The 9,892-nt window shown below is 39.5% G+C and overlaps 1 pseudogene; it reads right to left on the bottom strand.

Annotated features, from left to right (window-relative positions):
* Positions 1–859: 859 nt before the first annotated feature.
* On the bottom strand, positions 860–3,556 carry LOC111343666 (uncharacterized; annotated as a pseudogene).
* Between the last annotated feature and the right edge of the window lie 6,336 nt (positions 3,557–9,892).

Genomic DNA, 9,892 nt, shown 5'->3' with positions numbered 1-9,892 from the left:
AAGCGCAGGGATCTTGCCTGCATGAGGTTTTTCAAGGACCTTCACAGGACGAAATATCAAGAATCCGTAATCGGGAACGTGAAAGAGATTTGTGAAACCGTTGCGGAATCATGACAGGTAACACGTGTATCAACTGGTTGTTTGGTGACGTTTACTCGTGTTGCTGCGGTAACAATGGAACCGAATCACTTTTTTACATGTTTCCGTTAGGTTTCAGTTGAAGAAAACAAATGTTTCCGCATATGTAACTTCATGTTTACATGTGCGGAAACACATGGTAACGTTCCGGAAACATGAATTTTTATACTTCCGTCAGACCGAAACGTTCACGGAAATACAAGGTTACGTTTTGGAAACACGTTTTCCTGTTGTTTCCGTTGACGTAATAAGACAAAATGTCGACGGAAATATGAGGTTACTTGTAGGAAACATTTTTTCCTCGTGTTCCTGCTGATGTATTCAGACTTAGAGGGGAGGAAGTACAATGTTCTGTTTTAGAAACACTTTTTTTTTTGTTTCAGCATGCGCAGTAGTGGTTTTTTCTCTTCCTTTTTCATTATTACAGGACAGGTTAATATGTTGTGATCGTGCGTTTTTCTATGACCTATATCAGACTTATATCTTTCGTTTGCGAAATCTGTGCTTCATTAATATTGTGTAAAATCACACATATACTTCAGTCGATGGATCGGTGACATATAATTGATTTCTGTTATTTAAAAAGCACATCTTCTTCGAATGTCGTCCTCGTTATTTGAGCAAAATGTGCCTACAATTCCTTTCTTAATAAATGAACATCAATAAAATTTTGCAGCTAGTATATAAAAAATGTCAAATGTGCTGAAAAAAGTGTCTCGACTTAGTCGCTGCGGACAGCCCAACGCAGGCCGTTAGTTGGGTGAGGGCGTGATCGGGCGTGATGATTCATCCTCAGTCCGGTTGACACGTGCACTTGTACGACGTTGCTTCTCAGTTACTGCGGCAAAATAGTCTCATCCAGTATCACTTTAATGTTCCTCAGTTTGCTCCTCTCCCATGAGAGTCTTCTGGCTTTTCGTGGTGTTGGGCCACTCCTTGGTTCTACTGCCTCTTCTTCGCAGCTTTCTTCCGATGACATATAATGTAATGCGTCTTGGGAAGACAGAATTTCTCGTGCCCTTTTCTTGTCTCCATCCGACAGCACTGTCAAGTTGTCCAGAGTATACAGTCGTCGAGAAAGTTTCTAAAGGGAACAAAAAATCGACACAAGTGAGAGCCTTGTCGGAGCACTATTGAGAAGTCAAATAATTGCCAAAGTTGCCATAACTGCCATTTCAGTGACACGAAAAGCTCGATTATGTACTTGCTAATATTGAAATAGACGAAAGACACAAAAATAAGCCACTTAGCTCAAGCTTTGGAAGAAAATCATGTTGACATTGTAGCAGTTAAACAGCAGCGGAGGCTGCTATTAAGCAACTGATTTAATACAACCGCAGAGTTGTTACCAAGAGAAAGTAATAACGGTATTAATCATATTTTCTCTTTTTGTACTGGATTTAAGTGACTTGTCCCAAAACATAAGAGACAAAGTAGTAAACGTTAACAATCTGGCCTTATATAATTGATGTAAAATACTTACCCTCTTTAAACGATTGCTTCGCTCGATTCGCCATCGGTGCTTCTTAAAGCTTTTGTTTGCTTTCCTTATTTTATCATCTCCTATAGATCTCCAATGCTGATGAACCGCACCTAATTTAAAACAAACGGAGTATGTTAGTTGACGAAGCATGCTGTCGACACGAATTAGTAGAGGTTACTCCGAGAAAAATTGGTTGCTGCCCAACATTATTCACTCAGCGATAGCACCTTACGGCATTGGCAGCTTTCGACTCGCTTTAAAAATTGACTTGTGTTAAAATATAGATTCAACCGTTTCAACCCTTTAATCCATTTTTGGAAACAACGTCTTTTTATATAGCTACATCACACAAGCAATCTGGCCGGGACATAACGTACGTATAGTTGAGGGCGAATCAAGATTTGAATGGATGAATTTTACTTGTTAGTCAGCATACTTAGATTCGCTACAGGTAGGGTTATGACGCTAATTTGACCTAAGCCTACAAGCAGTCTCTCTTTTGCTCTAAGGGAAGCCAGTGAGGACAAATAAGAAAATAAGTAAAAGTACTGGCAGAGTTAAGCTGGAGCCCGAAAGATGTGTACCGCACATCTTCGATATTGTCACCTTCATTGCCCCGGATTTTAGAGCAAAGAAACTGCTCGCAGTCTATTTTGACCCACTTGTCTAAGAGGCTCGATTGCCTGCACATAGTACCTTCAAAACGGCTCTTATAGAGAAATATCAATAGCAATATAAATTCGATATGGCCAGCTGGTATCTTATTGGAGGAACTTTCACTGCTCTTGTTAAAGAAATTATGAGAGAGGCTTACTTTTGATGGTTGACTTCCTCCACTTCTTCTTACCGTAAACTGCCCGTACTTCAATTAAGAGTTTCTTGGCCAAGGCTTGATTTGATGAAACGTCGAAACTACATGTACACATACAATAGAGAAAAAGGAGAAGATTAAGAATAGAAATACGATAGCTAGAAAGGTAAATTTTTTAAATCATTGTCCAAAAAATGCACAGGCCGCGATGAAACAGTTATTCACATCTGCATAGAGCAAGACGAGTGGAATCAATCATCAACCAAGTGAGAGAAAAAGGAAATTTATAAAGACAGCTTTTGAGCAGCAGTTAACAAATTGTCCCAAAGCAGATCTAGACAGACTAGGGTTGAGAAACATTTCTTCAGAGCCCTGAAAACTTTTTAACTTTAAATAGTTGCGATTAAGTTGAAAAGTTTAAAAAATTAAAAACCATCTTGGTTAAATGTTTAAGACGAATGCTACGACGTTTCAACGTTCGCTTAGCGTCATTATCAAGTCAATAATAATTATTAGTATATACAAAAACAGTGGATAGCGTTCAAGGCGCGCTCTAATTGGCTAGTCAAACTCCGAATATCCTTTGCTATTTACCTCCGAGCAAATCGGGAAAAAATGGCGTGCCGGTTTGCAACCGTGACAAGCGAATAAATCACTCAAATAACGACGAAGCAGTCCCTGAAAACACAGAGAAAGCGACTAAATTTGGTTTGGCCGTGTTTAAAGGTAATGGTAACCGGGAGTTTATCGATAAAAACCGATGGAAAATATTTTGTTTACAAATGCAAATTAATCTTGCGTAACCTCACTTGTTCACTTGAAAATCAAAGTTGAATGGTATTTTTTACAGAATGGTTTCAAATACAGAAAGAGTTTGCAACACCATTTGAAGAAATGTCGCTACCAGAGCTAAACAAGTGTCTTCGGAAATTTTATCTTTCAGCGAAATAACGTGACGGCAGTTTTCACAACAAAAAATCTTTTACCGCGATCCGAGCCGCGTTGGATCGTTACGCGCGGGAAAATGTTGGAATCGTTGCTGGAATGTATGAATTAAAAGAAACTTTTGGTGGTGTAGATTATCTCACTGTTTTAGTATATACTAAAACAACTATTCACCTCATTGTCGAAGGTGAGCGGTGGATATTTACCTCGCCGCTTCGCGGCTCGGTAAATATCCACCACTAACCACCTCCACTTCGGTGAATAGTTGTTAATTATTTCTGTGTAAGTTTAAATAAAAATTGACTTGACTTAACTTGAATGAGTGAAGTGAGAAAGAATATAAATATAAGAGAATTCCATGGAGACATGGATAACAAGATGAAAATATGCGTGGTTTACAAATTGAAATAGAGAACTTAAGCACCAGGCTATTTTGCGACGGCGACGGCGACCAGAAGTGACTTTTTGTTCCGGTGGGCGTTCTGGAGTTGTCTGTCAAGTCGCCTTCGTTTCGCGCGAACGTGAGAACCTTCATCAGTTTTGGCGTTGTATCCAGAACGTGAGTATTTTTCCCTCGCTAGCTTGTCTCAAACTTGTTGTAAGATTTTATTTTGCTCTTGTTAGTATTTTTAGAATTATTTTCTTTCATGTTGTTCAAATTGTATACTCAAACATAGATAAACACACGGACATTTTCAATTCTCGTAGCTTTAAGAAAAAGATGTCGGCGCCCGCCTCCGATGGAAAGCCAAAGTAAGCTTAACTATTGAGTCTTTAGAAGAAATTTCAGCGGAAAATATTTTTTTGTTTATCTTAATAAGTTTACATTTTTCCTCAACCATCGGTCAAATAGATGAATTGTCGTAATTTGCTTTTAGAGCTATGGAGTGGACTGAAGATCATGATGTTATTTTGCTTCGAGAAATTCTGGCGAGCGATTTGTTTTCGTTCAAAAATGGAAGTTTTGCCAGGCAAGAAAGGTGGGAATCGATCACAGAAAAGTCAAATCAAGTGAAGACACTCTGTTTTCATCTGAAAGATAAAAGGGCAGTAAGAGACCGATGGGTTCTTCTCCAGAAGAAGTATAAGGCTAAGATGCATCAAGAACAAACTGCATGTGGAATATCTGTGGACGACATGTCTGAAATAGATGTTTTGCTTGAAGAATTCGTCGGGAAAGAAGAAAGCTTAAACAAAGTTGGTGATGCTCAGTAATCTTTGGACTGAAATGAGGCAAAGAAGGGACAGTTTTAGTTGAAGGCCTATTTCAAAAGCGATCTGTTTTAACAAAGAAGATCGACACAATATTTCAATCACAATCAGATGCGATGCTTGATAAACTTTCGGGGAAAAATACTTTCGTGACTAGCGGGTACACATCCATTGAGAGACAAAGAATTGAATAAATGATTAAATAAAAAAAGTTGAATATTAAATAACTTAATAATTGCAATAATGGTGAGTATTTTTTAAGGATCAATCTACAAGATTTTAACTGTTCCATGTCCTTTTTGTAGATGCAAATTTAACTCTAATGAAAGAAAAAAGCTAAAACAATTATGGTTATAACGATGTAGATAACTTAACTCTTCCCTTTCAGCTTTCAAGGTCGTTTTTACAAACCTCGACGCCAGTGGAAGAATTGGTCCAACAACGCTAGGCAGTCACTACACAGGACAGGATCATGACGGACAAGTTACGCTGTCCAGCGGAGTTCAACAGTGGACTGTGCCGTACACTGGTCACTACAGAATAGAAGCAATAGCAGCTGCAGGAGGGTACGATATACGCGCTAACAGTATTCAGTACCGAGGAAGAGGAGCAAGAATGATTGGAACGTTCCGCTTAAACAAGGGTGAAGTCATTCAAGTACTTGTTGGTCAAGAAGGAGGAATAAACACGAATTCATATTCTTCTGGAGGTGGTGGAGGAACGTTTGTGGTGAGAGGAGCCAACACACCATTGATAATAGCTGGAGGCGGAGGAGGGACAGATTATGCATCGTCAAGACATGAAGGATGTGACGCAAGTACAAACACAACAGGGAATGCTGGATACAAATCATGGTCAGGGGGGAGCAATGGACATGGTGCACAGACTGCTGATGATGGATGGTCAGGTTAGAGTATATCGTGATGATTCCTTACATCTCTGCTTTTCATTTAATGTTATATCATAATGATATGATAACGTGCGCTCTAATTAGCTTATAATTTATCAAAAAGAAACGGAGATGGCTCAGACTGACGTCATTGTTAGCGAAGATTTCCCTTCGAGTTTACCCGCGAAGTTCCAAAACTTTCAAGATTGTTTTCCCTTTAACCTTTTGGAGCTCTATTTTGAAAAGAAGATGTGCTAAAATGATAATTGTTTCTAAGAACAGTGAGCATCAGGTAGCTCTTCAAAACGACGGAATTAGTTTTGGAGTCGACGATACTTTATATGCCAAACGCGATGCGTGAATGTGGGTGAAAGCAAAACTGAGCACTTTTTTGCTTCGACTGAGGCTTCGCGTCGTTGGGGTGAATGCTATTCTGAAGAGATTCTGCATGCATGTACCAAAAGTGTTGTTCAATAGATGATTTTCCTTTGAAATCGTACAATTTTTAAGATTTTCAACACAAAGCGCCACAATTTCTGATCGTCAATTCTAGTAACCAACAATTCAAGGAGGTAACACTATAACACGGTACTCGTCAATTTAGGAAATTTCCTCTTAGTTTTCTGAACGGCCGGTATTAGTTTTAGTGTTGCATTGATAACTCCGAACGCTTCCGGCTGCACTTTGAGCAACTCCTCTCTTGTGCTCTCCAAACTTTCCGCGTGCACCATAACTCGAAATATGCATCGGAGGCAAATAAATCTTTAATAAATCTCGGATAGAATATGAATATCCCGAGATAAATAAAAACATGTGCGGTGTCCTGAGATATACATATGTGAAAAATAGAACTTACTGCGTACTTATAAAAGATCGTGTCTAAAAATTAAACTATGTAGTTTTAATCTATAAACAATTAACAACATCTAGGTTACTTCTCGCATATAAACAGCAAGTCCGCCTTTTTCCCTCAAAACCCCTCTTGACCAGTTCCTGTTCGTCTGAATATGTTTTAGATAGGTATGCTGACAATAGATTCAGGTTTATCTGGCTCAAGGTGTATTTCGGAGGCGACGCAAACATCGATATCGTTCTTCTTTAAATGATCTTGAGTACAGCCACTCTAAAGCGGTTCTCTGTTTTAGTTGGGCTACAAATGTTCGTAAATAAAAATTTTGAAATAGCAAACTCGCATTTCGGGCTTTGCTGACTTGTCGATGAGGTCGATTGTCTGGTGTTTAAAATAAGGCAGCAGTCTCGCTGTATACGCTTAGCCGGGTTGTTTGGATGTCTCTGAGTGATTACAACTGGTATCCGATGAGCTTTCGTGCTTTTAGAATTAATGCGTCTTTACCCTCCTCAGTTTCTCGAGAATTTCAGAATGCCATGTAATTTCAGAAAATATAACGTGTCGTAATTTAGTCGGCAAGCTCGAGCTCGTGATCGAGGGTTGTCTGGGAGGGTCTCAGTAGGGGCGGAGAAGGTGATGTTAACGGTTGACGGTTAAATTTTAAGTCATTTGACGGTTGATGATTAATTTTTTGGAATATTTTTTATCAAACGAACTAAACGCACGAATTTGGCTGTACATTTTCATAATGACGCGTTTGTAAAGAACTGTTAATTCATGACACCTTTTATTGATAAATGACTAACGTTTTACGACAGCGGAAGTGTTTCGAAACCGGAAACCAGTTCTGTCGCTAATCAGTTTTACTTGCGAATAGAAGTTAAAGGACTTCCATAAATGTATTTTTTTGATATATCAAAAATTTTATTATAAAAGATATAACTTGACCCTAATTAAGGCAGTCGCATAGTTCTTAATTATGGATATCTGAGACATTTGACGGCCAACATTGGTTTGCTTATTTGGCAGCTGACGGTAAAAATATTGCGTTTTTGGGTCGAGGTCATGACGCACGGGCCGAATGCGCCGCGGTCCGTGCTACGATTCGTGACCGTAAGCCAAATATCTTCCCTTCTAGCCTGATCAAACATGATTAACCACCTCAAAAATTTGGTTTCACACTAAAAGGAGACGATGCACGAGCGCACACTGAGCAATCACTATAAGGATCCTGCAGGAAAAACTTTTTTCTTTGTTTTTCGTGTCAGAACTAGAAACCCAGAGTTCATTAACCCGTCCGACCCTGCACACGTCAGCTTTCACTATGATTTTAAATGGGGATACGCGCGCCATGATACATATGTGAAAAGTAGAACCTGCTGCGTGTTTATAAAAGATCACATCTAAAAACTAAACTATGTAGTTGTAATCTATAAACATCAAAAACATCTAGATTATTTCTCACATAAACAGGAATTCCGCCTTTTTCCCTCAAAACCACTCTTGACCAGTTCCTGTCCCGTCTTAATATGTTTTAGATCGGTACGTTGATAATTGATTCAAGTTTATCTGGCTCAAGGTTGGTTTAGGAGGCGACGCAAACATCAATATTGTTCTTATTTAAATGATCTTCGAGTGTACAGCCGCTCTAAACTGGTTCTTTGTTTTAGTTGGGCTCAAATGTTTGTAAATAAAAGTTTTGGAACAACAAACTCGCATCTCGGGCTTTACTGACTTGGTGTAGATGAGGTCGATTGTCTGATGTTCAAAATCAAGCAGCGTTCTCGTTGTATAGGCTTAGCCGTGGTGTTTGGCAGGAGTGTCTCTCTGAGTGATGACCACTGGCATAGTATCCAATCTATAACTATTTGAGGGTTGGGGGTTAATTAGTTTAGTTTAGTTTATTGAGATTTGCCACTGAAAAATACAATTTACAAGTAATACATGGACAGAGATACGCAATAAATAAACAAAAATATAATGGCAGGACTACAGGGCAGCCCCAATTGACATTTGTCCCCTTACAAAATACAAAGAATAGAAAAATATGGGTTACATATGCACTTATGTACTTTGTCTATACAATAAAATAATTTGCCGACCAACTGCGACACTTAGTTAGGGAGGAGTATAAAGGTGAGCTTTTCTGTTTAAAACCGCTTAACTAAGGCTTTAAAGTTATGTAAATAGCTAGCTTGCTTAATGTTGCTCGGTAAATCGCTCCATAATTTAATTGTGCGAGGAAAGAAAGAGTTTGTAAAATACCGCTGAGTATGAGTAAATAAAGGGCGGATGTTTGCAGGATGATGACGTCGGGTTGCGTATGTATGGTTAGCAGGAAGCAAAAGATGGTCAAAACTAGCGTTGATAAGACCTAACCTAGTTTTGTATAAAATGACAAGATCATGGACTTCTCTTCTGAATTCAAGTGGCAGTAGACTAAGAGTTTTCAGTCTCGCAGTGAAGCTGGTTTTTCTATCTGGATGGTTTAGTATTTAGTAGCCCGTCGTTGTATATTTTCGATTAGCCTACGATGCTTTGCTGTGTAAGGAGACCATACAGAGCATACGTACTCGACGATTGGGCGAACTAACGCAGTGTACATCATTTTCCTAGTTGATACGTTAACAATGTCTCTACCGCATACATGCTTTACAAAACCAAGAACTTTGTTACACTTGGCACATATCTCTTCGATGTGCGTCGTCCATGATAATGGAGTAGTGACAGTCACTCCTAAATCCTTGGTATCAGGAAGCGAGTCCAAGGTCTGGCCGTCTAAATGTTATGTATACTTCTCTCTTTGGCACGAGGTTCTCTTTGACATGTGTAGAACGTTACATTTGTTTGTGCTAAAAGACATACCGTTGTCGTCACACCAAGTTTTGGAGTTGTCCAAGTCAGCTTGCAGCAGGGAGACATCCATTGGAAACAATAGGGCGATATAGCTTCCTATCGTCCGCAAAGATGCCAAGTTTACTTCCATGGGTAATGGAGCACGACATGTCATTAATGAAGACCAAAAATAAAAGCGGACCCAGGATGGAGCCCTGGGGTACTCCTGATGTGACTGGGAGCCAGTCTGAGGATATGCCGTCAACAACAACTCGTTGGTATCTGTCAGAAAGATAGCTTGAGAACCACAACAAAACTGGACCGGATATACCAAGGAGCTGAAGCTTCGAGAGGAGTAGCCTGTGTGGAACCTTATCAAATGCCTTTGACAGGTCAAAATGGATTACGTCCACTTCATGGCCATTGGCTAGTTTGTCTAAAATATCGTGATACACCTCAAGTAGTTGCGTTTCTGTGGATTTTCCTGGCTGGAAACCATGCTGGAGTTGGTGAAGTAAAGACGATAAATGAGGGTAGCAGTGATTAAACACGCATCGTTCCATAGCTTTGGAGACAATGAATAAAAGAGAAATTGGCGTGTAATTCTCCGTTAGGGTAGGATCGCCCTTTTTAAAGACGGGTGCAATGTTCCCGCGCCTCCAATGTGCTGGAAAAGAGCCCGTAGACAGCGACATATTAAAGAGCCTGTAGAATGAAGGGGAAGTTTCA

Source organism: Stylophora pistillata, chromosome 2 (assembly GCF_964205215.1).
Source record: "Stylophora pistillata chromosome 2, jaStyPist1.2, whole genome shotgun sequence".
Classification (NCBI taxonomy): Eukaryota; Metazoa; Cnidaria; class Anthozoa; order Scleractinia; family Pocilloporidae; genus Stylophora; species Stylophora pistillata.
The sequence above is the reverse complement of the archived record's forward strand: the minus strand, read 5'-3'. Positions and strand labels throughout refer to the sequence as shown.